Genomic DNA, 25811 nt, shown 5'->3' on the forward strand with positions numbered 1-25811 from the left:
GTGGGAATGTAAATTAGTGAAGCCACTATGGAAATCACTATGGAAATTACCCAAAAGTTAAAAATAGAATTACCATTTGATCCTGCTATATCACAGAGAAACCAAAGTCAGCATACATTAGCAACACCAGCAACACCAAGTACATCACAGTACTACTCACAATAACCAAACTGTGGAATCAGCTGAGATGTCCATCCATGAATGAATGGATAAAAAAAATGTGGTATATATACCCGACAGAGTAGTATTCAGCCATAAAATATGAAATTATGGTGGCTCAAGCAGCAGAACACCTAATTTGCAAGTGAGAAGCTCTGAGTTCAAGCCCCAGTCCCACCAAAAAAAAAAAAAAAAAAGGTAATCAAGAATGAAATTATGTCATTTGCAGGAAATGGATGAACTGGAGATTATCGTGTTAAACGAGACTGAGAAAGACAAATATTACATTTTCTCTCTTATATGAGGAATCTAGACCTAAAAAAGTGAGAACCAAAATGACATGAATGTAAAAGCAGGACTGAGGGAGGGAACTAGTGGGAGCAAGGGAAGGAAAGGAGAGAGTGATGGCGGGAGGTAGATATGTATGAAAATAGAATAGTGAAATCCATTAAAATTGTTTTAAAGGGGGTAAAAAGAGTAATAGAGGAGTAAGTATTAGAGCAAATATGATCAAAGACACTATATGCGTGTATGGAAATATCAAATGAAATCCCTTTGTATAATTAATTTACACTAATAAAAATGTTAAGAAACAAAGAGCCCCTCCCAGCCTGGGGGCTCCTCTTTCCTGTTAGAGCCTCTGTTTGTAAGAGATGTATGCCCAGCTGAGATTGGCACTCTTGGAAGTTCTGCTACTCTCCCCATTCTATCCATGCCTGTCCCTCAGGCCAGCTGTCCTCCAGCTGCAGGAGGAGAGGGTCTGTCAATGTGGTGTCAATGCTGGGGGACTCACACTTTGCTTTAAATTGTTGAACATGAGTCTTTCACTGCGTTTTCAATTTTTTGACAGTTTTGGGGTTTGAACTCAGGGTCTCATGCGTGATAGGCAGATGCTCTACCACTTGAGCCACTCCACCAGTGAGACTGTCATTTTCTTTCCTCAGCAGTGCTTAGAAAGAGCCACAGTCAGTTGGGTCACAGTTTCCCCCAGGCTTCTCACATGCCAGAGGCATGGAAAGGTCATGGGCACCTTCCTGCTTCTCCTGGTCCTGGCCTCCATAGGCAAAAGTGCAGCAAATCCAGTACCTCAGCATGCCTGGGACTATCAATGACCTCCTTGTTATTCATGATGGATGCTAACTGCCATCTTGTCAGAGTGACCAACCTCAGACATTGTTCTAAGACCAACTGTCTGGGATGGTTTCCCTAGAAGTAGAGGCTGCGATGGGGATTGTCATGCCAGTGAATTTTTTTTTTTTTTTTTGAGGGAACAAAAAAGAAAGGAAGTGAAGAAAGCAAGATAAGGCTGAGCAAAACTGTGGTCTCCATGAACGCCTAGATCAAGCAGGTCTCAATGTAGCATAAATGGGACAACTGAGAGGGACCCAAGTGGAGGCAAACATGTGTGCCTTTCACATCCCTGTGCCAGCCAGGTACTGACCTCCTCTCGCAACACAGAGCACAGCCTGGGCTGTTTTTTCCTCTTCTGAGAAACCTGTCTTGGCAAAGGAGATCCCCAGCCTCATAGGACAGAGGCTCTGAGAAGAAGTTTGGCCCCTGTCCCAATTTCTCTGGAAAAAGTATTTCAGGCTTGAAAACACTTTAAATTCTTTAAAATCATCCTTTCTCCTGGGACAGCCATTGGCCTGGAGACAATAGGGAGGCCTGGACAAATGTGTGGAGCCAGATCTGCCCTGTGGGATCCTATAGTTGGGTGGCCGTGGACATGGCAGGGATTGGGTTTGTCTCTCTGGATTCCTGGGATGTCCACCCCATGTTCAGCAACTCCTGACCAAGTTAGAGAATGGACACAAAACCTGAAGGACTTGGAACCTGAGAACTGACTCTATGTTGGCCCTAAGGGGTGGTGACAACAGGAAAGCGGGTATGGTGGTTCCGAGCCTGTCTTTTGGAATCCAGCAGAACTGCATTGGAATTCCAGCAGCATGACCTTGGGCCAGTGACAACTTCTCAGCCTCAGTTCCCTCCTCTGTGTAACCTCCTCTGTGTCTATCTTATAGGTTGACATGAGGATTAAATGGGATGATGCATGGAGTAGACTAGCCCCATCCCAGGCATCTAGTGACTTTTGAGCAAGCAAAGAATTATGGATAGTTGGGGGGGGTATCTAAACTCGGTGGGGGGTGGTGCAGTAGGTATGCTGCAGGCAGCATGATAGAATGAAAGAAGTCAAGACTTATATTTCTCACTCTACAGCTTCCAGGCTGAGTGACTGTGGACAACTTACCATCCCTCATTGAGCACTGGTGTCCTGTCCTCATCTGCCAAAGGGGATCATCTACCTGTATCACAGAATTTCGGTTAATTTTTTTTTTTTAGATACTGGGGTTTGAACTCAGGGATTCGCACTTGCTAGGCAGGTGCTCCACAGCCTGCATCATACCTCCGGCCAGAATTTTGGTTAAAAGAAAAGCATGACAGTGGCTCACAGTTGGCACTCAGCAAATGCTGGCCCTCTTCTTCTTCTTGTTTTACAACATAATATTCAGCCCACACTTATTTTCTCACATGTGACTTGAGGGCCAGGCTGGCAATTAGCCTTGCGAGTTTCTCAGGGTTAGGACAGGAAGACGCAGAGGGTGGGACGCACATTTAAGCTCTCTTTTAAAGGCTGAACAAGAAGCTAAAACTCCCTGGAGCAGAGCTATGCAGGATTAAGCAGCTGAGGCTGATATATTAATGGTGGGGGAGGTGACCTGGCCTTAGCAATGGTTTCTTTTCTGTGGGTGCCTGAGATGAAAGCCAGGGTCATGGGCTTGTTAGGCCAGGCTGCACCACTGAGACACACCCAGCCCTCACTGCCTTAGGGAAGCCTTAGTTTCAGTGACAATTTTGAAAGGGAGGAAGAGCATCCAGCTCCAGTCATCTAGCACGTACCTTTTCTAGCCACAGAGCTAATGTCTGACCATTCACAAGAAGCACCCACTATGTCCCATGACTCAACACTGCAGGGAAGCGCCCTGTGAGGAAGCTTCTTAGAGGAACAGTAAAAAGGTGGTTACCTGGCAGCTGCAATTCCCTCCTAAAGGAAATAATTATTTTTGGTCCTGGGGCTTCAACCCAGCCCCTTGCACATGCTGAGCACATGTGCCCTACCATTGAGCAGCAGCCCAGCCCTCTAAGTTAATGAGTGGAGAATTATTTATTTCCTATCTCTCTCTCTCTTTTCTTTTTCCTTTTCTTTCTTTCTTTCTTTTTTTTTTTTTGATGGGACTGTGGTTTAAACTCAGGGTTCCATGCTTGTAAAGCAGGCGCTTTACCACTTGAACCACACACCTCCAGTGCATTTTGCTCTAGTTATTTTGGAGATAGGATCTCTCGAATTATTTACCTGGGCTGGCCTCGAACCTCAATCCTTCCAATCTCAGCCTCTCAGGTAGCTAGGATTATAGGGTATAATTTTAGGTCTACTTTATTAACCCCATCTTGAAAATATGCAATACAAAAAAGGGCTGGTGGAATGGCTCACCCACATGAGTGCCTGCTTAGCAAGTGTGAGGCCCTGAGTTCAAAACCCCAGTTACTGCCAAAATACTTGGCCTGCTTCAATCAAAATGACATCAAGAAGGACCATGGACCGGAATGCCAGTGGCTTACACCTATAATTTTAGCTACCCAGGAGGCAGAGATGAGGAGGATCGAGGCTCGAAGCCAGCCTGGGCAAATAGTTCTAGAGACACTATCTTGAAAAAACCCATCACAAAAAAGGACTGATGGAGTAGCTCAAGGTGTAGGCCCTGAGTTCAAGCCCCAGTACTGTAAGAAAAAAAAAAAAAAAGGACCACGAGGGCTTATTAAAGGAGACTAAATAGACATAGCAGCTGGGTGTAACGTGTAGTCCTGCAGATTTTCGAAGGACATTTCTAGGACAATAGACTTTTTAGGACAATCAATAAAATTTGAACATAGAGCATAGACTAGGTGATAAGTTAAATGTCCTTACTGTGATCATTGCTCATGGTTGTGGAAAACAACGTTTCAATTATCAGGAAAATTACCCTAAAGTATTTAGGAGTAAAGGGAGATGATGTCACCAACATTTTCAGAGTTGAGAAAAATGATCTGAAAAAAATATGTATATAGAGAGACAGAGTTATAAAGACAAAGCAAATGGGGCTAAATGAAAGCATTTGGTTATTGTGGAAAAGTGGTGTGCAGGGGTTCTTTGTGTTACTCATGTAATTTTCCTCTAAGATTCCAGTGATGTAAAAGCCAAATCAAAATGCTTAAAGTGAATATTTGTGGTGATAACCCACTCTGGTTAGTTATTTAGATAATCTAGTTTTCTTTTAACTGACTGACCTTATCTTCTAGGGCAGAGAAGAGGATGATGGTACCAGCTTGGTGCTTCAGAGTCAAAGCTGAGGCATTGTAACCCCTAAGGGAGCTGAACTTGGAGCTGGGGTGGCTGAAAGCTTGCCAAGTAAGAGCGAAATGCTCCCAAGGGAAAACTCCAGCTGCTGATCCTAGGGTCATCTGAACTGTGCCCTCATATCTGTGGGTACCCAGTTCACTCATGCATTTTTGACATATTTAAAAGGCAAGTTTTATAATTTGTCCAGATCTTAATATTTGCTGACAGGGCCAATGTTGACCTCCATCTTACCCAGAAGGGAGTTTTTGTCTTAACAATTTTACAGAATAGTTTACTTTGCTGTATTATCACTCACTTTTGCTTCTCATATTCCTTGCAGTGTGCCTATGAATTTATTTCTCTTCTTGCTGGAATATTACTTATTTTCAAGAGGATCTTTAAGTGATAAAACTGAGGCTTTTTATATGGATTGAAATTGTTGGTTTGATGTCCTTTTCCTTTTAAAACTTTTGATAATACTGTCTCTCTTCATAATAGTATTACCCAAATAGCCTCAAGTTGGAAACCTCTTACATATCCATCAACAATAGAATAGAGGGCTGGTGGAATGGTTCAAGTGGTAGAGCATCTATCTAGCAAGTGTGAGGCCCTGAGTTTAAAACCCAGTATTGTCAAAACCAAAAAAACAGTAGAATAGAAAAAGAAATGTTCCTTTATACAGTCATACAATGGAATGCTTTACAGCAGTGGTTCAAACTATGGATGATTTTGTCTCTTGGAGACATTTGGCAATACCTAGGGATGTTTTTGGTGGTCCTGGGTGGCAACCAGACCAGGTGGATTCCTGAGATTTGGATCAGAAGACAGGGGCTTATAAAGTGGTCAGGACAAAATTGACTTCATCCAAGCCTGAATGCACCTGGTTTTTGTCAAGCTAATGTCAGAGACAGGCCCATCCCCAGGGCCAAGTTGTAAAATTCCACAGACCATTCTCATGCTTTTTGCTATGTATACTTTGCTGGGAATCTATGCAGGGAAAAAATTAATCAAGGAGACTTAGGGGCAGTCATGCTGGTTACAACTCAAGATGGTCTCAGCCATGTCAACCTGAATCCATACACCTGCCAATGGTTACAACTCAAGATGGCTCCATTCATGTCAAGCTGAATCCATGCACCTACCAGGAACAGGACAGTTCCCCAACAACAAATTCGTCCCAAATGTCAATAGTGCTGAGGTTGAAAAACCCGGCTATATGTCATGAGCTACATATGAATCTCAGAAAACATATGTTGTGCAAAAGCAATCAGATATACAAAGAGTATAGACAGCGTGCTTCCATTTATGTAAAATTAAAAAGCAGTAAAAACTAATTCATAAACTTAGAAGTCAGGATAGGGTTACCTTTTGGGGGAAATGGAACAGGAAGGGACAAGAAAGGGGCTTTCTCGGTAGTGGTAAAGTTCTCTCTCTTGATATGGGGCTTAGTTACACAAACATGTCCACACTGTGAAATGAAAATGGAGCTGTGCAAGTGGTTCTCTCTCTCTCTCTGTTTATTGTATATATTTGAAGAGAAGTTTTCCTAAACTAATTTTAACAGGTGATCCGTTCTTTCTCTCTGGAAGCATTTATTTTCTCTCTGTTTTTGAGATTTTGAAATATTATAATGTGAGTAAAAGTTACTTTATTCTTACCTGCTCATCATTCTGTAAAAGCTTTTAAGAAGTCTCTTTTTTTTCTAATCTTGGGAAAAATTTTAGTTATTGTTTATTCAACTATATTCTTATGAATTTTATTCCTCTTGTAGGATTTTTATTATCCAAATATTGACAATTTTTCTTCTCCTCTCCATATCTCTTAACTTCCTTTTAATTTTTTATTATCATTTTATTTGTTTTTTGGCAGTACTGGGGTTTGAACTCAGGGTCTTCACCTTGAGCCACTCCACCAGCCCTTTTTTGTGATGGGATTTTTCGAGATAGGGTCTTGTGAACCATTTGCCCAGGCTGGCTTTAAACGGTAATCCTCCTGATCTCTGCCTCCTGAGTAGCTAGGATTATAGGAGTGAGCCAATGGTGCCTGGCTAAATATATGATTTTTGGGGGGTGGGGGTGGAACTGGGGTTTGAACTTGGGGCTTTGTTCCAAGTTCGCAAAGCAGGTACTCTGCCACTTGAGCCACACCTCCAGTCTTAACTTCCTTTTTATTTTTCACTCCTCTTTCATCTCTTTCCAATATTCTCTGGGTGACTGTCCTGAGCTGAACTCCATCTCACTGAATCATTTTTCAGATTTATTCCTTCTCCTCTTCAGTCTACCAAGTTCTGTTTTTGGCTCACCTATAGTTTTGCCTAATATTCTTCAATCTAGCCTGTCATACTGCATTTCAACATAACTGTTTATTCTTGAATCATTTTATAAACTATGCTTTTCTTCTGTGTCTGAAGATATTTATTTTGAACTGTCCTTCTGACCATCAGTCGTCCTTCTGCAATCAATACCCGCTCTTCACCATTGTGACTTTGTTTATGCCACTGTCCCTGTCCGATGTTAGTGTCCCTTACCAACTCCTACACACTAACCTTCCTTGGGGGTCTCATCTGCCTTGGCTGGCAATGTGTGTCCAGGGGGAGGGTGAAGGGCAGGCATGGCTTGTGTTCTGCAAGGCTTGAGCACGTGAGTGTGTGCGGCTAGGCGTACACCTCAGGTGATGCTCTGGCCTTGTAATCTGCTGCCTATTTCCCTGTCCTCAGGGAACCTAGCTGTACCTTACCCCTGGGCACTGCTCTTTCCAAGAGCTGTCTCTTTTGGCTGAAATTTCCTTGTTCTCAGTCTGTGGGAATGGGGAGGAGTGCCCAGAGCCAGGCAGTCTGTGCACCTGCTGTTCTCTGCTCCCCAGCCGTGGAAACATGGGGGAGAAGAGTGTCTCTGACATCGCCTCATAAGACTCTGATTTGCTGGGCTCCTGTTTCATCATTCTTTGGGACCCAACCATCATCTGCCTCCCCAGGGGTTTCTCACAGTTTCTGTGTTATTTCCTCATATCCATTAACCTCCCTCTCTCTTACCTTTGTGGTTTCTCCACGCTGACAAGAGGAAACCAAGGGCTTGTCTTGTTAGGAACCAGGAGAGGGAATAAGTCTGGGCTTTGAGAGCAGCCTCTTAATAGCCATGACCTTGGGTGGGAGTATAGCTCAGTGATAGAGTACTTGCCTGTCATATGCAAAGTCCTGAGTTCCATCCCCAGCCACACAAACACACACATATACATTCAACAATGGCCTTAGGCTAGTCACTGAGGGTCTCAGCTCTTACACAGATGAAGGGTGAGTAATATAGGTACCTGCCACAGAAGATTTTTGTGAGGTTGGCGCAGCATGGGCATATAGTGTCTGTGAATAAGCCTTTGTTGTTTTTATGACATGATTTGGGCAGTCATCTGTGGGGAGCTGACATGGGAGGTTGGAATTGCAGATGTGAATATCACTTCCCATGTACTGCTGTACCACCCTGAAGAAGCCCAATCTCATCTGAATACCACTTTCCCTGGGGGGTGGACAGAGTAAGGAATGAATGAAATTTCACAAGTGGCCCTGACACCCACGGGTTCATGGAGGAAGAAAGTAAAGAAGATGGAGAGAGAGTATATTAGTTACCTTTGAGTTACCACAACAAAGTGCTGGAGGCAGCTAACATAAGGGGAAAAGATGTATTTAGGCCACAGTTTTGGAGGTTCAAAGTTCAGGATTGGGAGGGGTTGGAGTTGGTCTCAGTGAGGGCAGCTGATGGTGACACATAGTGGTGTGAGTGCATGCGGGAGCAATCAGAGGGAAAGAAGATGACGGGACCAGGCTTGCTCTTTTCATAACAATCCCCTTTTGAGAACTAGCAAAGCAGTCACACGAAAAATACTTCATTCCTCCAATGACCTAAACACCTCTCACTAGACCCCTCCCATAAAAGTTCCACTACCTTGCAATGGTGCCTTCAATTACAGTGGATGCTTGTGGTGCACAAACCATGTTCAATCCGTACAAAGGGTGTGTCCCAGCCAAAGCAGAGCCACAGAGGTCAGGGGGACGAAGTCTCAGGAAAAGATGAAGGTGGAGGTTGCCCTCAGGGCCACATGCTCAGCAAAAACCATGTTTTATTATTAATATATATATATATATACTTTTTTTAGCAATGAGGTTTTGCAGTAGATGCTCCTTGGTAAACTTAGATCGGTTTTAGTGCAGAAGAGGGAACAGAAGCCAGATTGCCTAAGTTGAGAAATAAAAGGGAGGTGAAGAAAGAGACCCAAATATAGATGCCCCCCTCCCCAAGGGCTTGGCTGTGGAGAGATTAAGGCAATGGCTGGCAGTGGCTCAAGTCTGAAGCAATGCAAGCCAGTTTGCTTCTTGTGGGGAAGGTGCCAGCTTGATCTCTCTCTTCCCTTTTCCTTCCTCCTCCCTTCTCTTTACCTACTTCTGGTTGATAGTTTAATATTGTATGATTCAAGAAATGAATCTTAGATGGCTAGGAAGATAGGGGGAAGGAGACAGAGAGGGAAAGGAAGAGAGAAATTGAAGTGACTTGAGAAGGCAGGAAATAAGTGTTAACTAACGGGGACTTTCCATGGGAAAGAGACAGACAGGTAAGGTGCAGAGCTTCGGAGAATGGGTGTCAAAAGGTAACTTGCAGTGCAGACAAGTGAAGAAGGGTGAGGGAAGTCAGGGCTGTGTTCAGTTTGTTCGCTATACATCCTCAGCAGGCCGGAAGCTGAAACCCAAGTGTTGGACCCCAGGCCCAAACTCCTGGGCTTCCACATGTCAGGCCCTGGCCATTCACCACCATATACCAAATAAAGAGCCATGGTGAAGGCAGAGAGAGATTTATCACATGGCCTGGACATGTCATGGGAAGAGGCAGAGGCAGCACTCAGCCCATCTTCAGGGTACAGACATGAGCTATAGTTTTAGATAGACAAAGATTTAGGTCAGGGAGAGAGACAGGTGTGCATAAGGAGTCTCAGTCACAGGTGTGGCCTGGGGTTTAAACTTAGGGCCTCATGCTTGCGAGGCAGGTGCTCTTACCGCTTGAGCCACTCCACTAGCTATAATTGTCCTCATTTGGAAGGGTGGTCTGTCCTGCAAGTTTCCACTGTTCCTTAGGGATAGTTTCAGTCTCTTGTCATAAAGATCATTCCTGTCCTTTGATTCCAAGGTGGCTGCGGGAGAGAGTGGCTCAGAGCAAAGGACAACAGGTACAAAATGGAGGCAGGGATGCCAAGCTTTTCTCCTGGGTTTAGTTAATTTGTAGGCCCAGGTAAGGAGTCAGTGCTTGTTAGCAAAGCAGTTTAAGCACCTGGTACAGAACCAGCATCTTCAGCTTCCTAGAGACTGATTACATTCTTCTCAGCCCCTGAGCAGGGGTGAGGTGCAGAGAGGCATCTGGAGGCCTTTATGAGCTCTGAGCTGCACAGTCGGAACAGGGAAGGGAGTCCTGAGTAGATATACAGGGTGGCCTGTTGACTGGAGCTGATGATGGCAACACTCAGTGACTCAAGCTCAGTTCCAGTGATGTCCCTTGGGGAGACCCAGGTACAGAGGGATCCTGGCCCCCACTTGCCCTTGGGTATGATTTTAGAGCAAGTTGTAGGGGAACTATAGTGAGGTGTCCCTGGGAGCTCAGAACAAGGGAACAGATAGCCTCCCAGTGTCCAGCAGTAATGTGAACACAGAGGAGAACAACCTAAGGGCATTTGACCCTGGGCCTGCAACCCTTTACCCCTGGCTAAATGTCTCACAGGTCTACCGTGACAGGGTACTTCAAGCCTATGTGAATTCATGGAGATAACACCGCTACCATGCAGGTCTCTTAGACTTTGTTTTCAGCTTTTTGTTGTGTGTGTGTGTGTTTTAGGGGGTAGAATTTATCCACTATACTCAGATGTGCAAAAAGAAGTAAGACAGTATCTGGGTTTTTTAATGTTCTGCTCTCTTGCTTATCAGGACCCACAGAACTGAGAACAGCATGTGTGAGAACCCTCCGTTTCTAAAGGGAGGTGCCGGACAAGCTATGCAGAATAGACTAACAGAGACCAAGAGTTTCCAGGCCCAACACAAAGATTAGCAGATGCCAGTTCCTGACCAAGGGCAGGCACTTAGGGCCATACTATATATTTTCTCCTCCCTGCCCACACATACCTTCAGGGAAGTGAGGGGCTCCTGAGAGCCACTGAGGCAATGTGACAAGTGTCTCTTGGAGGTTAGGGGAGACGTGGGACACCTGCCTACTCCTTCTAGAAGCTGTCCGAAATCAAGAGGCTGTCCAGAGCCTGAGGACACAGAGTATGGTGAGACAAAGATGGTAGAAATTGTGTTGGTGTGTGTGTGTGTGTGTGTGTGTGTGTGTGTGTGAGAGAGAGAGAGAGAGAGAGAGAGAGAGACAGAGAGAGAGAGAGAGCTGGAATTGTATACTCTCTTGGGCACAGTGGCAGAGATACTGTGATACTCATTGTCAGTGTCCTCTTTCAGAGTCTAGCTCAGAATGAACTCAGGACTTCCAGCTAGTATCCTCCTCCTCTTCCACACTTCCTTGGGGGTGACAGGAAAAAAAGAAAATGAAGTGTAGGTCAGAGTAAAAACCTTTCAGCTGCTTTTCCTCATCTATGAGGCAACACTTGTGTGGAAATTTAGGGATGGTCACTGGGCCAATAGGGCCAGGTCCCAGGGAGCTAGATAGCTCTTCTGGATCTGCCCCTATCCTTCTGCTGTCCTGCTCTGCTGCCTGTTATCTCCAGCCAGGGACAGCAAGTAACAGAGGAACTGCCTAAGTCACCTGGTGCCAGGCTCTAAGTCACAAGACCTCCTGTGCTCAGGACCCCTGGCCTAGCTGAAGAGAGGATTACAGTTGTGGGGGAAAAGGTCCCATGTTACTACACTTCAAATCTTGTATGAAATCCCCCAGTACCACCCAGGCGTCAGGCTGTTTCCTCACAGTTTCTCACATTCCCTGGACACTCATGAACCAGGCCCAGCCTGTAGCCGGGATCCCAGCCAAGACTGGACACACTCAGAGTTAGGCCTCTGCTTGGGAAAGAGCATAAGGCCTTTGTCGTGCAGAGTTGGGTTCTGAGCCTGGCTTTATCCCTCCTGGCTGCAGGGCTTTAGGCCTCACTCTCTTGTCCTTGGCGGTAATCCTGTCTGTCTTAAAGGATTGCTATAGGAATGAATGAGATAACGTATGTAATACAGGCACTTTCCCAGGGTCTGAAAAGAACAGGCTTGCAACAAATGTCTCTCTCCTTGTCGGCTCTCCCTAGACCTCAGTCTCCAGGAGAGTTCATGGGCAGAGGGAAGTTTTCTGCCCCATGCCCTGTAATTCTGCTCAGATGAAGGAGGATCTAGGCTAGCTCTAGTGAGCTTGACTCCCTCTATGGCAAGCCTCCCCAGGAATGGGGACCAGTTCAGAGGAAACCCCACAACTTGTAGGATCTCCTCCAAAGCCAGTGAACTCCTTACTGATCCCCCAACTCCAGTCTCACACCTTGAATTCTTGCCTAGAGAGAGCTTTCTGAAACACTTGCCAGTCTGCACCACTCCTCCTCTTACAACCCTTTAGTGATTCTTGACTGTTAGAACTGCGGTTTTTCAAATAATGCCTGACGGCCTTCGAGTGGGTCTTGGAACCAATTTAGTCCATGGAAAGCAGCACTAAAGTTTGTTGGATAGGCTGAATGTCAGCCTGGTTCGCGCGTAAGTGTTGCTCTGTGAAACATCGATTTCAGGTTTTGAAAAGCTAAGTGTGTGCTCTGAAGTGGGAACCTAGACACACTATTTGACGTGGTATTTGGAATACTTTTGACATGTATGACTTTAAATTACTTTGCACTGAGGAACAACAAAATCCAGTGAGGTGCTTGAGCCTTAAGGGTACAGCTTGGTGAATTTCTACATAGACATTCTGCCATTTTCTTACCACTCACATCAAGATACACAACACATCCCCGAAGGCCTTCTCCCTTCCTGTCACACCATCCCTGAGAGACAATCACTATCCTCACTGTTTTGGCTATTCTTGAATTTCATACAAATGTCATATAAAGGGACAGGAATTTAAACCGGTTGGGGTTTGACTTCTTTAGCGCAACAGTATGTCTGGGAGACACATTCATGATGTTACAGGTGGCTGTCCTTTGTCTGTTTTCATTTTTAATCCCATTGAATGAGGACACTGCAGTTGAATTTTCTACTTCTGTTGACAGACAGTTGGGTTGTTTTCAGGTTTTGGTTGCCATGAACAAAACTAAATACTCTTGTACTTGCTTTTTTTATGTGTGGTACTGGGGTTTGAACTCAGGGACTATCCCTTGAGCCACTCCACCAGCCCTTTCTTTGTGATGGGTTTTTTTCAAGGCGGGATCTTGCAAACTGTCTGTCTGGCCTAGCTTTGAACTGTGATCCTCCTGACCTCTGCCTCCTGAGTAGCTAGGATTACAAGTGTGAGTCTTGGGTGCCTGGTTCTTGTACTTGTCTTTTTGTGGCTGTAACCTTCTCTCCACTCCCCTCCCCTGCCCTCCCTTTCTCTGTGTGCACAGAGCAGCCTGGGGGACAGTGACACACTACTTCACACTTTCTATTTCTGCCACATTGACCATGTTGTGGAGGAACTGCCCTGAGGAGTGTGTCAGTGTTTCTGCCTGGACATTTCTTTGCCCCATTTGTGGACGAAAGAGCCACATGTGTCTGAGATACCAACAAAGTTTCTGCACTTTAAATCAAACATGGATTTGAATCCAGTTCAGAGACTTCATAGAGATTTGCAGAAGAGCGAAGGGGAAAACACCCAGTCTCTTCCTGTGCCGCACGTATGTCTGTCAGCCTTGAGTGCCCAATGCCTGGTGTCATGGTGGAGCAGGAGAAGGATTTTGGTGTGAATCTAAGTGTAGGGTGCAGGTAGTTGAACAGCGTTGCTACCACCTCATATCTTACTGTGCCAGCATGGCCTAGCAGCCACAAGTGTTCCCAGACATTTAAGGGGAGAAGCATGGTAACCCAGAGAACCTGAAGATCTGGAGAAGACTTGCAGACAAAACGAGGTGAAGATAATTTAGATGTCCTGCAGAGAATTGGGATATCTCAGCAGCTGGTGGGAATACACAAGACAATGAGAAGCAGTCCTCCTCATAGGACACAAGATGCCTAGACTTCAGTGTGACCCCAGGGAAAAGAACTGGCAAATAAGGGACTGAATGAGATTATGGTTTTGCTCTGTGGTAGGATGGGGTCTCCAAATAAGAATGCCTGATCCATTTAGATGAGACAATGTACATTTTTAGGACTTCTGAGTAAGTAGCTTGCAAACCCTGAATTTAAAAAGAAAATTTGCCCCTCTGTGCTTCATTGTACATTGGCTCATTTTCTGCTTCTAGAATAGGAGGGCCTCCTTTTTAATATCACCATTTATCTGAGAAAAAAACCCAGGACTCAGGTGATATGTTTTTTTTTAATTATTCATATGTGCATACAACGCTTGGGTCATTTCTCCCCCCTGCCCCCACCCCCACCCCCTCCCTTACCACCCACCCTGCCCCCTCCCTCTCCTCCCCCACCCCCTCGATACCCAGTAGAAACTATTTTGCCCTTATCTCTAATTTTGTTGAAGAGAGAGAATAAGCAATAATAGGAAGGAACAAGGGTTTTTGCTAGTTGAGATAAGAATAGCTATACAGGGAGTTGACTCACATTAATTTCCTGTGCATGTGTGTTCAGGTGATGTGCTTAAGTAGCAGAACTTAAATTTAGGGGCCAACCAGCCAGCTCAGGGCACACTGCCCCAGCTGAAGTGCCCAGGGATGCTGCTCCCAACGAGCTCTGACCTAGGATCAGGGGTGGGATGGGAGGGATTAATTCAGAACAGGTCCTGCGCTATCCTGGGGCATCTCAGCTAGCTCCACTTTTCTGCGGGGCTTCTTTCCTTATTGCTCTTCCTTCCCTTTTTTATTGGCAGAGGGGTTTGAACTTGGGGTCTCACACTTGCTAGGCAGACACTCTACCCCTTGAGCCACACCCCCAGCCCTTTTTTTCTTTAGTTATTTTTCAGGTAGGATCTCCAGTTTTTGCCTGGAGCAGCCTCAGACTGCAGACCTACCACCTCCTGCATAGCTGGGATTAGAGCCCAGTTTGTTGAGCTGGGATCTTGCTAACTTTTTGCCCAGGTTGGCCTCAAACAGTGATCCTCTCAGTCTCTGCCTCCTGAGTAGCTGGGATAACAGGTATGAACCACTGTACTTGGGTCTTTTTTTAAATCTAGATGAGGTGTATAGAACATGAAATTAACTTTTTTTCTCTTTCAGTTGCTGAGAATGAACCCAGGGCCTTGGGAACACTCGACAAGCACTCTACTATTGAGCAGAATGAAAGGAACCATTTCAAAGCAGCACATTCAGCGTCAGAACATTTACAAGGTTGTGCAGTCATTACCTGTCCAGTCCAAAGCACTGTCATCACACTTAGAAGGACACTCTGTGTCTATTAAGCAGTCATCCCTCATTCTCCCTCTCCACATCCTGGCAACCACCAATCCTCTTTCTGTCTCCTAAAGTTACCTATTTACTTTTCACATAAATGGAATCATGCCATATACAGCCTGTGTCTGCCTTCTTCCCTAGTCCCTTTTGTACCCTTCAATCCCAGGTCTTCTCCTTGAAGCTTTGGGGCCACCCAAACAGTCCACAGGCATTTCCAGATTCCATCTTCCAGGAATTAGGCCAGAGAGAGAAAAGAGACAAGGCCCGAGGGCTTGCAGGTGGGAATTAACCCAGTTTAGGAAAAAAGAGACCCAAGAGTTTCTGATCACACCACAACAGCTGAATTTAATTTGAAGGCCAATTATCTCCAGCCACGAGGTTTTAAGTAGCATGGCTGGTTCCACACCAGGCCATGTGAAAGACAGGACTGCCCTGGCTATTGACTGGAACCACATCCCCTGTGTCCACAAAGGAAAAAAAGTGGCTCAGTGAGGCTGTGGTGGGGCCGGATTTGCACCAAGCTGGGTTTCTAACCAGGCAGAAAGGATGGAAACACAGTGACAGGATCAAATTGTCCCTTCTGTTCCCAGTGGCTACAACTGGCCACAAGCTCCAGACATGCTTCGAGAGAACACGTCACGAACTGCAGGCCTGGCTGTGTTCTTTGGTGATTGATGTGAGGCAGGGTTTTGAAACTGTAAGTGGAGGGAATTGCAGAAGGAGAAAAGGGGAGGGGGAGGTTTTTCTTAAACCTTGTCTCTTTGGTAACTGTGCTTGGCGACATGACAGTCTTTTGGGTTTTCCCTGTTTTCTGTGGAACCAAGGGCCAACTTTTCTGTCTCCTGAGAGGGAGAGTGAGGAGCTGGAATTAGAAAGTACACTTTGGAATTTGTTCATTCAGGTTGGGCTTGCTTGCCTAGGTCTATGAGGGTTCATCTTCTGGCATATGCATTGTAGTTGTTGCTACACAGAAAGTTCCAGGGCTTTCTGTCCTACAGGATATGTAGACGTAATGAGGGGGATGATAAAAGTTTATTACAGGTTAGGGAAAGGAGTTACAATAGGCCACTGTGGGCCAGGTAGGAGCCCGAAGCAGAGAGAGCGCGCTTTTTGTATTTGCGCTTTTTGTAGGTGCTTTTAAAAAGAGCGCTAACCTGTGGGGAGGGAAAAACCTGGGTGGTTCTTGATCAATAATGGGTGAGTGGGGAGGGCTTGGGCTGTCCCCAGGCGGGGGTAATGGTTTACTCTGCGTACATTTGCCATTAAAAAGGAGGTTCGGACACAGAAAATGTTCAACATTTCTGTTGTTTTAAGCCAGTCTGTGGTAGCTTGTTATAGCACCCACAGTAATGAAGACAGGTTAGATACTATTTCTAGGACCCATCCATGTACGTGACACTTCTTGTTTTAACAAAAGTGTAGTCACATAAATTTATTCCTCCTGGTGACTTTTTTAGGTGTGAGTAGGTTTTATCGGCCCATTTCTGTACCCTTCCTTTTTGCAGGGGACATATGACCCACAGGACAGTAGCTTAATGACAGCCCTAGGACTTGGGTCCATGAGAGAGGATATTGATGATAACAGGGCATTTGTCTTGACTTCTAGGACTCTGATCCCTTCCTGTCTTCAGAAAGGAGAGCTTGCAGCCCCTCCCCACCCATGGAAAATGCAGACTACAGTCCTTGTTCTGGTCGGCAAAGAGGGATTGCATGATGGGATGGCATGGTGTGCTCTTGTGAACTCAGACACAAGATCCCAGTGCTGTGGTCTGTGAGCCATGGAGCTCTGAACAGTGACCTCTCTGGTAGTCACCTTGGCTTTACCCAAATGCTTACAGGTTGGTTTCAGTCTCCCATGAATTAGCTGGCCAGCTTCTCTTGGTCCTGTGAGCTCTGTGTCTTGCTCAAGTCACTGTATGTGGATAAGCATCCAACAACAGACATCCATCAAAGGCTTTCAGGTGCAGATCACAAGCTTGTAGTGGAAAGGATGTGCACAATGGGCTTGGCCCCCCCACCTGGCTCAAGTCGCTCCTCTGCTGTTTCCAGCTGTGTGATACAGGTCTTCCCACTCACTGGTTGAGAGCAGAACCCGAGGGCAGCTTTGCTGTGGTCTTAGAAACACCTAGAGCTATGTGCTGAGTGGATGGCGGGAACCCACCTGCGTGTTCTTCTCCCTGCTGCTCTTAATCCTGTCATCCACTAGCAGAAGGACATGAGAGATGACACCATCTTTAAATCAGGGTCCCTGGACTGGGGCCACCCCGAGACACATCAAAGGCGAGGCAATCTCTCTTCAGCCAGTTATATTCTATTCTAGGATTGTCCAGGATTCAGAGCAGGGTTAGTAGCAGTTCTCTGTCCACCCACCCTCTTGACTCTGTCTTTCTATCCCTCCCACCTCCAATTTAAGTGAAGGTATGTTTAGGATGAATTTTATTTTTTTAAATTTTTTTGATTGACACATACTTGTATATATATGTATATGTAAATATATAAATACACATACGAGAATGTGACATTTCAGTACATGAATATATTTCATAGTGATCAAATCAGGAGAAATTGCATATCTGTCACCTTATAGCATTTATCATTTCTTTGTGCTGAGAAAATTTGAAATCCTTTCTTCTAGCTACTTTTTTTCCGGCACTGGGATTTGAACTCAGGGCCTCATGCTTGTTAGGCAGGCACTGTACTGCTTGAGCCACTCCACCAGCCCTTTTTTATGTTGGGTATTTTCAAGATAGGGTCTCTCAAACTATTTGTCCAGGCTGGCCTCTAACCTCAATCCTCCTGATCATGACCTCCTGAGTAGCTAGGATTACATGCATGAGCCACTGGTATCTGGCTTGTATTTCAATTTTTTGTGTCATCTTCAATGTCTTTCATCAAATATTTCATAATTTTCACTCCAAAGGTAGAGTTTCTGAGAACAGGCAACTCAGCTGCTTCATGGAGACATAGAAGCATGGTGGGGCCATATGGGTTGCTTCCTGGGGACCTCAGTAGGTGGAGCCACTTAGAAAAGGTGGCTCAACTGCTTCCTTGGGTCACGGATGGGTGTGTGGGGCTTTGGTGGCCCAGCTGCTCAGAATAGGCAGCCTAACTATGTGGGGCTGAGGTGGGGCTGCCTGGTTGCATCTCCTGAGCCTCAGTGGAGTGAGCACTGACAGCTGGTTGCTCAGCTGCTTCTTGGGGCCAACAGTCCACATGCCAAGCCATTTGGCCAGTTCCTGGATCTGGGGATGCACGGGCAGGACTAACCTAGCTGCTTCTCTGACAGAGAGGGTAAGATCAAGACAGCCCAACTATTTTCTGGGGGTCTCTGCAGGCTGAGCTGCTCAGGGTGCACTTTTCATGGCCTTTGTAGGCCTTTGTAGGCCTGTGAGAGTATGGGTGGCTCGTCCTGGTTTGCAGACTAGGTCAGAGGAATGACTGGAGACAGCTGTCTGTCTGTCTGTCAGGACCCTGGCTAGGCCTGATCTTAAGATGACACTGTACAGAAAAAGCCTGAGTGGGGAGGATGAAACATGGCTGGGATTTTTCTGCAGTGATGTGGCAACTCGGCAGATCCCTAAACCTGGCTCCCTACTTAAGAGGGCCACAGGGCTTTCCAGTAGTAAATGTATGGATCCCAGGGACCTCCTTTCTCCTCTGACTGAAGTCTTTCTTAAGTGATGGGATCACTTAAAGAAGGGGATGCTAGTCCCCTTCTTTACAAGGCTGTCGTGTATCTCGGTGCTCTGCAACTTCTAGTGAACATGGATGTGCAGGTATTTCTGTTGTAAGCTCTCTTTGATTCCCTGGGAATATGGCCAGGAGTGTTGTAGCAGGATCATAGGGTAGTTCTTTTTAGTTTTTTGAGGAACCACGTACTGATTTCCGTAGTGGCTGCACTAATTTACATTCCCACCAACAGTGTATAAGTGTTTCTTCCCCTGTCCCCGGCCTCACAGCCACTTGCTTGTTTCTTGATGACAGCCATTCTGACTGGGGTGAGAATCTTAACGTAGTGTGGATTTGCGTTTTTCTCACTGTAGGATGTTGAGCATTTCTTCATGTATTTGTTGGTCATTTGTACTTCTTTTGCATAGCATCTGTTCATGTCAATTGTCCATATATTGACTGGATGATGGTGGTCCCCCATTACCAGAAATGTCTTTGTCCCAGCTTCCCATCACTGACAATCTTGGAAATACAAGTATAGAATGCAACCTGTCATGTGTTCCAACTGAGGCACCCTGAGGTGGTGCCTGTTTGCTACTCCCACTCCTTCTTTCCATCCACACATTCAGGGAAGGTTCTGATTAGCTTCAGCTGGGTTTCTCAATCTTAGCACCATGGATGTAATACACAGGATTTTTGTGTGTGTGGTGCTGGGGTTTTTTGAACTCAAGGCTTCACACTTGCTACGCAGTTACTCTACCACTTGAGCCACTCAGCCAGCCCTTTCGTGTTAGGTTTTTTTGAGATAAGTCTCACTATGTGCCCAAGACTGGCTTTGAACCATGGTCCTCCTGATTTCTGCCTCCTGAGTAGCTAGGATTATAGTTGTGAGCCTCTAGGATTTGGTAGGACAATTCTTTGTCGTGGGAACTGTCCTATATGTTTTAGGAGTGACTTTAGAAGTGCTCCTTCCATTTCTGTTTTATGGGATAGTTTGAGGAGGATTGGTGTTAGCTCTTTAAAAGTCTGGTAGAATTCAGCAGTGAATGCATTTGGTCCTGTTTTTTTCTTTCTTTCTTTTTTTTTTTTTGGTGGGGGTTCACTCTTGCAAAGCAGGTGCTCTACTGCTTGAGCCACACCTCTAGTCCGTTTTGCTCTGGTTATTTTGGAGATGGGATCTCACAAACTATTAGCTGGGGTTGACCTCGAACCATGATCCTTCTGATCTCAGACTCCCACATAGCTAGGATTACAGGCGTGAGCCACTGGTGCCTGGCCTGGGCTTTCTTTGTCACACTTTTTAATTACTGTTTCAATGTCACTGCTCATTATTAATCTGTTTAGATTGTTTATATCTTCTTGGCTCAGTTTTGGTAGGTTACATGATTCTAGAAATTTACCCGTTTTTCTCTTTTTTTCCCCAATGTATTGGGATATGTTTTCAAAGTCTTCCCTAATGATCCCATGTGTGTCATTGATGGCTGTTATAAGATCCCCTTTTTCATATCTGCTCTTATTAATTTGGGCCATCTGTTTGGGTTAATTTGGTCATGGTGTGTCAATCTCGTTTATCTTTTCTAGACACTGTAGCTCTCTCTGTTCAAGTTACATAATAAGCAGTATCTCCAGACACTGGCGGATGACTCATGGGGTGACATGTCCCTGTTAGAATCTCTGTGGAAGACTGGTACAGTGGGGAACTTGACAAAGGTCAGTCTTCAGGCAGAGTCTCCCTATCTGAAGTGCCTGGGACCAGAAGGATTTGGGATTTTATTCAGATTTTGGAATATTTGCATATATAATGACATATACTGGGGGGCCATGATCCAAGTGTAAGCACAAAGTTCACTTTTGTTTTATACGCACCTTAGACACATGGCTTCAAGGGTTTTCTTTCTCTTCTCTTTGTCTTTGTCTCTTTTTCATTCTCTTTTCCTTCCTTCCTTTTTCTTCTCTTTCTCTCTTTTTCTATTCCTTTCTCTCTCTCTTTTGTCCTTTCTGTCTGTTTCTCTCCCCCTCTCCCCCCTCCCCCCCCTTTTCTTCCTTTTTGTCTGGCTGTCTCTCTTTCTCTGTCTCTCTCCTTTCTTGGCTCTAACTCAGGCCTCACACATGCTAATCATATGCTAACCTCTGAGCTACAATCCAAGCCTGGACGGTAACCTTACACAGTAGCTTCATAATTTTGCATATGAAGGAGAGTTTCTCATTGGGGAACTATTCACTTGTGTTGTTCTGCTTTAGATTTTAGAGTGGGGAAGCTCAACCTGTACCTATTGCTGCTCACCTGAGAGGAGGGGCTCCAGGTCTAAACACAGAAAACGGGGCTGAGGGATTCTGGGCTGCAGCCCCTCCTGGCAGAGGTTTCCCCTCATTTCAGATTCATGCACTGGAAGTTAGTGTCATGGGGTCTTTGAGGAGACTTAAAGAACCTGGTCTGGGTGGGTCTGTCTTGGTCAGGGAAGGGAGTATAAGAAAAGAAGGAGCTACAGGCCCGGGCCATGGGGCCTGACCCATTTCCCAACTTGCTGCATATTCACTGCTGGTGTCTTGCTCTTGATGGGGTCTCCACAGGGGAGGTGGAGGACCTGCTACTAGGAAGGTGTGGTGACCTCAGCCAGCCCTTGGCAGCCTCCATAACCCCGGTTGTCCTCACTGGGCAGGTCAGAGCCTTTCAAAGGTGCCCATCCTGGAGAGGTGAGCTGTCTTGCCTATGTCACTGTCCCTGGCTTTCCTGAGTCACTGCCTTCCTCAGAAAGACCCACCTGGGCAGGTGTGTAAATGCATGGTCAGGCTCCCCTTTTCCCTGTTGGCACTTTACTCCTCCCATGCCCCAGTTCTTCAGAGAGGCTTCCCTTGACCTCACTGGGTGAAGCACCTGTCTAGGCATTCTGTCACATCTCTACTTTGTCCCCTGAAGTGAACTTATGGCCACCAGTTAATGCTGTCTTTAAGTGTTTGTTGGTTGGCACATGCTCCACCCTCTCAGTTAACCTTTAAGCTTCCAGGAGAAAAAAGACTTTATTTCGATCATCCTTGGTGTCTTCAATACCTACAGTGGCACCTGGCACAGCATTTGCTCAAGAAGTGTTTATTGAAGGAATGAGTGCGGGGAGGGATTGGCGCCCAGGTAGGATCTTCCCCAACTTGCACACATTCTCTGCCTCTGAACAGGAGTGGCTGCCTCCCCAGGACCTGGCACCCCATCTGTGGTGATTTAAATCACACCCCTAGGAACCTAAACTATATATTGGGCCTCCTTTCCTGTGTCTCTGGGAAGTCTGAATCAATTTTTCAGACTTCATGGTCTAAGAAATTGACTTTTTTGCGGCTACGTCCATATCAGAGTTGCCCAAACCCCATGAATTCAGTAGACTTTGCCCAGAGGATGTGAAATCAGATGTAAAACAAAGCACATGTCAGAGCAGGGCTGAGTTAGTGTTCACAGGAGGACCAGGCAACATCGAGTATCATCCATTTATTTAAATGACATCAGAATATGACAGGGAAGCAGCACTGTAACATTGTTTTAACAGTCTTGAATTTTGTCTGATTAGAGCCTGTTGCTGAGTCAAATGCCCAGTTCTGCCTTTGGTGGTCCTGCATCTCTGCAGTTTCCCCTGGCACTGTTTAACTCTCCTGCCAGATTGTGGCCCCAGCTTCCTGGCTATCTGAGGCAGCACTGGGATTTAGTCATTGGGGAAGGTGGAGGAAGCACTGGCATGGTCAGTTCTAGGCTTCACTCTGCCTGATGCTTGCTGTGGTGTAGCAAGGGGACCTTTGCCTGAGTGGACTCCTGGGTTCTGGCCCTAATTAGTGTCATGACTTTGGTCTGTAGTGCCTTCACTCTGTTTCTGTCATTTTTCTGATCCTGAGTTTCCCTCTGCCAGTGGCCCGCCCCCCAGAGATCCTTAGCTCTGGGATCTGAGGAGTCTTGAAGGGATAGGTCACATGCTGCTGTGGGCTTCTGTTCCTGGAGAGGGAGTGAGACTGCTTGACCTTGGGATTCGATCTAGGACAGTTTTGTTTCTGGCAAGGGGCAGGGTTGGCTCCATCCCAATTCTGACCATCCCTGGGATCCCAAGGGCCACCTAGGGGTTCTTCTCCTTTCTTCCTCTCACCCTGGGAGGTCTCCCTTTCTTTTCTTGCTCTTCCCTGTGTCCTTCTCTCTCCATCTTTCTGAAGCATCAGACTCCTTGCATGAGATTGAAAAGGGAAACAAAAACTGGCTTCTAAACAGGACCTTTGGTGTGTCATCAACAGCAAAGCAACAGTAATAACAACACATGGAATGTTTGTGTGCATATTTTACAGAGCCTCTGAATACAGCACTTTTTTTTTTTTTTTGTCAGCCATTTTCGGGTCTGCTAGGTGAGTCCAGAGGGACCCTCTTTTCCTCTTTCCCAATCCTGCTTAGGGGGAAACAGAGCAGAGCACCCCTCTGTACACGTGTGTCCCCACACAACCATTACTCCACACTTTTCAGGGCACAGCTTAACTCTTCCTGTTCATGGGACTTTCTGTTCATAGAAGGTGGCTGCTGAGGCTGAAAGTGAGTTTGAAACTTCACTTTTAGAGAAACTTTGGGAGTGATTTTTTAAAAACATCTCTGTGTTTGGCATTTCTTAAAGTCGGGGCTTCTGAAGTTGAGGGGAAGGCTCCAAAGACACACCGAGGATCAGAACCTGCTTTTTTGCTGTTTTGGCTGACTGGATGGACTTAGGGATGATTGCAGGGTGTGAATGGAAGAGCGAGGCCTCAGGTCCTTGGGGACACAGAGGGAAAGCCTGCAGCCCGTGAGTCCTCCCAGAACACTGTGACGCTGGGCAGGGCTCTTGTGGAATGGCAAGCTGTGTGGACTTTGTGCTGGGTGGGGAGCAAGGGGTGTTGATGGTGAATGAGGATCAGGTTCACTTGCAGGATGGGTGGGACTCTGGGCAGATCCCAGGACTCCCACTTCCAGGGCTGAGCTTCTGAGTTGCCCATAAAGACTTTTAGGATCCACCTGAGGTCAGCGTTTTTCAGCCACAAAGTGAACCACTAGAAGCCTAAAGGCATTTTGGGTGAGAAAGAACTATTTCCTCATCTAGCCTTGTCTCTGCTCTGCCCCAGGTTCTTTCCCTAACTTGGACCCTGTCTTTGGTCTCTTCCTGCTCACACCAACTCTCTGGCACTCTGTGGCCTGGCCTGGCACAAGTGGCTATTGTGGAAACCCTGCCTTCACAGCCGCCCCAATTCTCTCAGATATACCTCCTCATATTCCTGCCACCCTGGATCACTGGCTACTCCCCAGACATGCCAGGCTTTCCCTGGTTTCGCTGTGAAGAGTAGGCCCTGGAAGTTCAACTCCTTTTTCTGACCCACGGAAACTTCTCTTCATCCTCTGAGACCCAGACAGAACTTCCCTCCTGTTACTAGCCCCCTCCTCTCCCTTTTTTTTTTTTTGCAGTTTGAAAAAAACTGGGGTTTGAACTCAGGGCCTATACCTTGAGCTACTCCACCAGCCCTTTTTTGTGATGGATTTTTTTGAGATGGGGTCTCAAAAACTATTTGCCTTGGCTGGTTTCGTATTGTGATCCTCCTGATCTCTGCCTCCTGAGTAGCTAGGATTACAGGCAGGAGCCCCTCTCTTCTTTATACTATTGGTAGGGAACTCATATGTATAAGGAAGCAATTGCCAATTTTTTTTTATGGGACTGGAGTTTGAACTCAGGGCTTCACACTTGTAAAGCAGGTGTTCTACCACTTGAGCCACACCTCCAGTCCATTTTCCTCTGGTTATTTTGGAGATGGGGAGGGGGACTCTCACAAAGTAGTTGTCCAGGCTGGCCTTGAACCTTGATCCTCCTGATCTTAGTCTCCCAGCAGCTAGGATGACAGGTCTGAGTTACCTGTGCCTGGCAGCATTTGCCAATTTTCATCACTGCTTCTGCCCTAGACTGTAGTGTTCTTAAAGGTGGGTGTGTGTCTTCCTTCCCACAAGTACTGTGGTTTAGTGGTGGAGTAAGCAAGTTCAGGAGTCTGACAGCCTGGGTTTAAATCCTGGCTCTACAATTTACTAGTCTTCTAGTCTTGAGCATGTTCTGTAACTTTTTTGTCTCAGTTTTCTCAAGTGTAAAGTGAGTTAACAGTGTTTTACTATAGGGTTATCTTGCAAATTAACTGAATGTATATATAGAAACATAAATAGCAATTAGAATGCTATCCGATGTATAATTCAGTTAATACTAAATAAATCTAAGTGAACATTTAAAACCTATCGGAAGGTACCTATCCGGAACATAAGGTGTACTCACACACATACCTTAAAATACGTTCTCTGTCAAATACCCCCGTCTCTCCCTGCCTTCCTCTTGCCTGTGTTCCTCCATCTTCTTTTCTTTTCTCCCCCTTCTTTCTTCCTTGTGTCTTTGGCTCATTGCTCATAGTCACTGAGAATTTAGCAGTGGAGGCTTTGGGGAAGGAGGATGTGTGATCAGAGCGGGGGGCTGGATGAACAGCCAAGTCCCCAGGCCATGTATGCTACTGACTGGAGGTTTGGGAGGGGGGAGAGATGGGGCGGTGGGGGGGTGACAAGGAACAGGTCCTTCAGGACTGGATCAAGGAACGCAGAACAGGGGATGGACTGAGTAGAAAAGACAAGGAAGAAGCAGGACATCCACCTGCTTTCCTTTGCTGGCAGAGGGGCTTCCACTGCTTGGATCCCCTGTGCTCATCCATGATGGAGACAAAGCTAGAGCTTCCTGTGGAGTTCAGGCCTGGCTCCTCCACTTATCAGATTGGGGGAGGGGAAGGAAGAGCTTAGTCCCAGAGGCTGAGAGGGGCTTGTGTTCTTCTCTATGAAAGGGGGCTCACTGCACTACCTTCCTCAGAGAGGCAGGTTGATTCCATAAGCACAGTTTGGACATGTACTGGACAGTGTTGCAGGCGGGCAAGGGGTCTTTGTCATTATAATGGTGGCCTGAGGACCAGGTGTCTGAGGCCTGTCATCTCTTGGGCACCTGCAAGGGCTGTGGGCAGCAAGATTTTCACCTGCTTATGCTCACTGTGGCTGCCCTGCTCCCCTGGTATCACATTCCAAAGGGAGCCTGGCTGGAGGGAGGAAGATGGGCCAGTGCATGGGGTCTGCAGAGAC

General features: G+C 46.2%; 1 long non-coding RNA gene across 5 annotated transcripts in view; it reads left to right on the plus strand.

The window, feature by feature from the left end:
* Positions 1 to 25811, plus strand: part of LOC141418009 (uncharacterized) — a 48743-nt gene that overhangs the window by 19310 nt on the left and 3622 nt on the right. For 2 of the 5 annotated variants that reach the window (XR_012442642.1, XR_012442643.1), the window contains exons 2-3: positions 14837 to 14947; positions 15601 to 16848. This is a non-coding gene — a long non-coding RNA (uncharacterized lncRNA). Of the gene's footprint in view, positions 1 to 14572; positions 14756 to 14836; positions 14948 to 15600; positions 16849 to 25811 lie in introns of all 5 variants that reach the window. The other 3 variants (XR_012442640.1, XR_012442639.1, XR_012442641.1) reach the window with 3 other exon arrangements.

Source organism: Castor canadensis, chromosome 16, assembly GCF_047511655.1.
Source record: "Castor canadensis chromosome 16, mCasCan1.hap1v2, whole genome shotgun sequence".
Classification (NCBI taxonomy): Eukaryota; Metazoa; Chordata; class Mammalia; order Rodentia; family Castoridae; genus Castor; species Castor canadensis.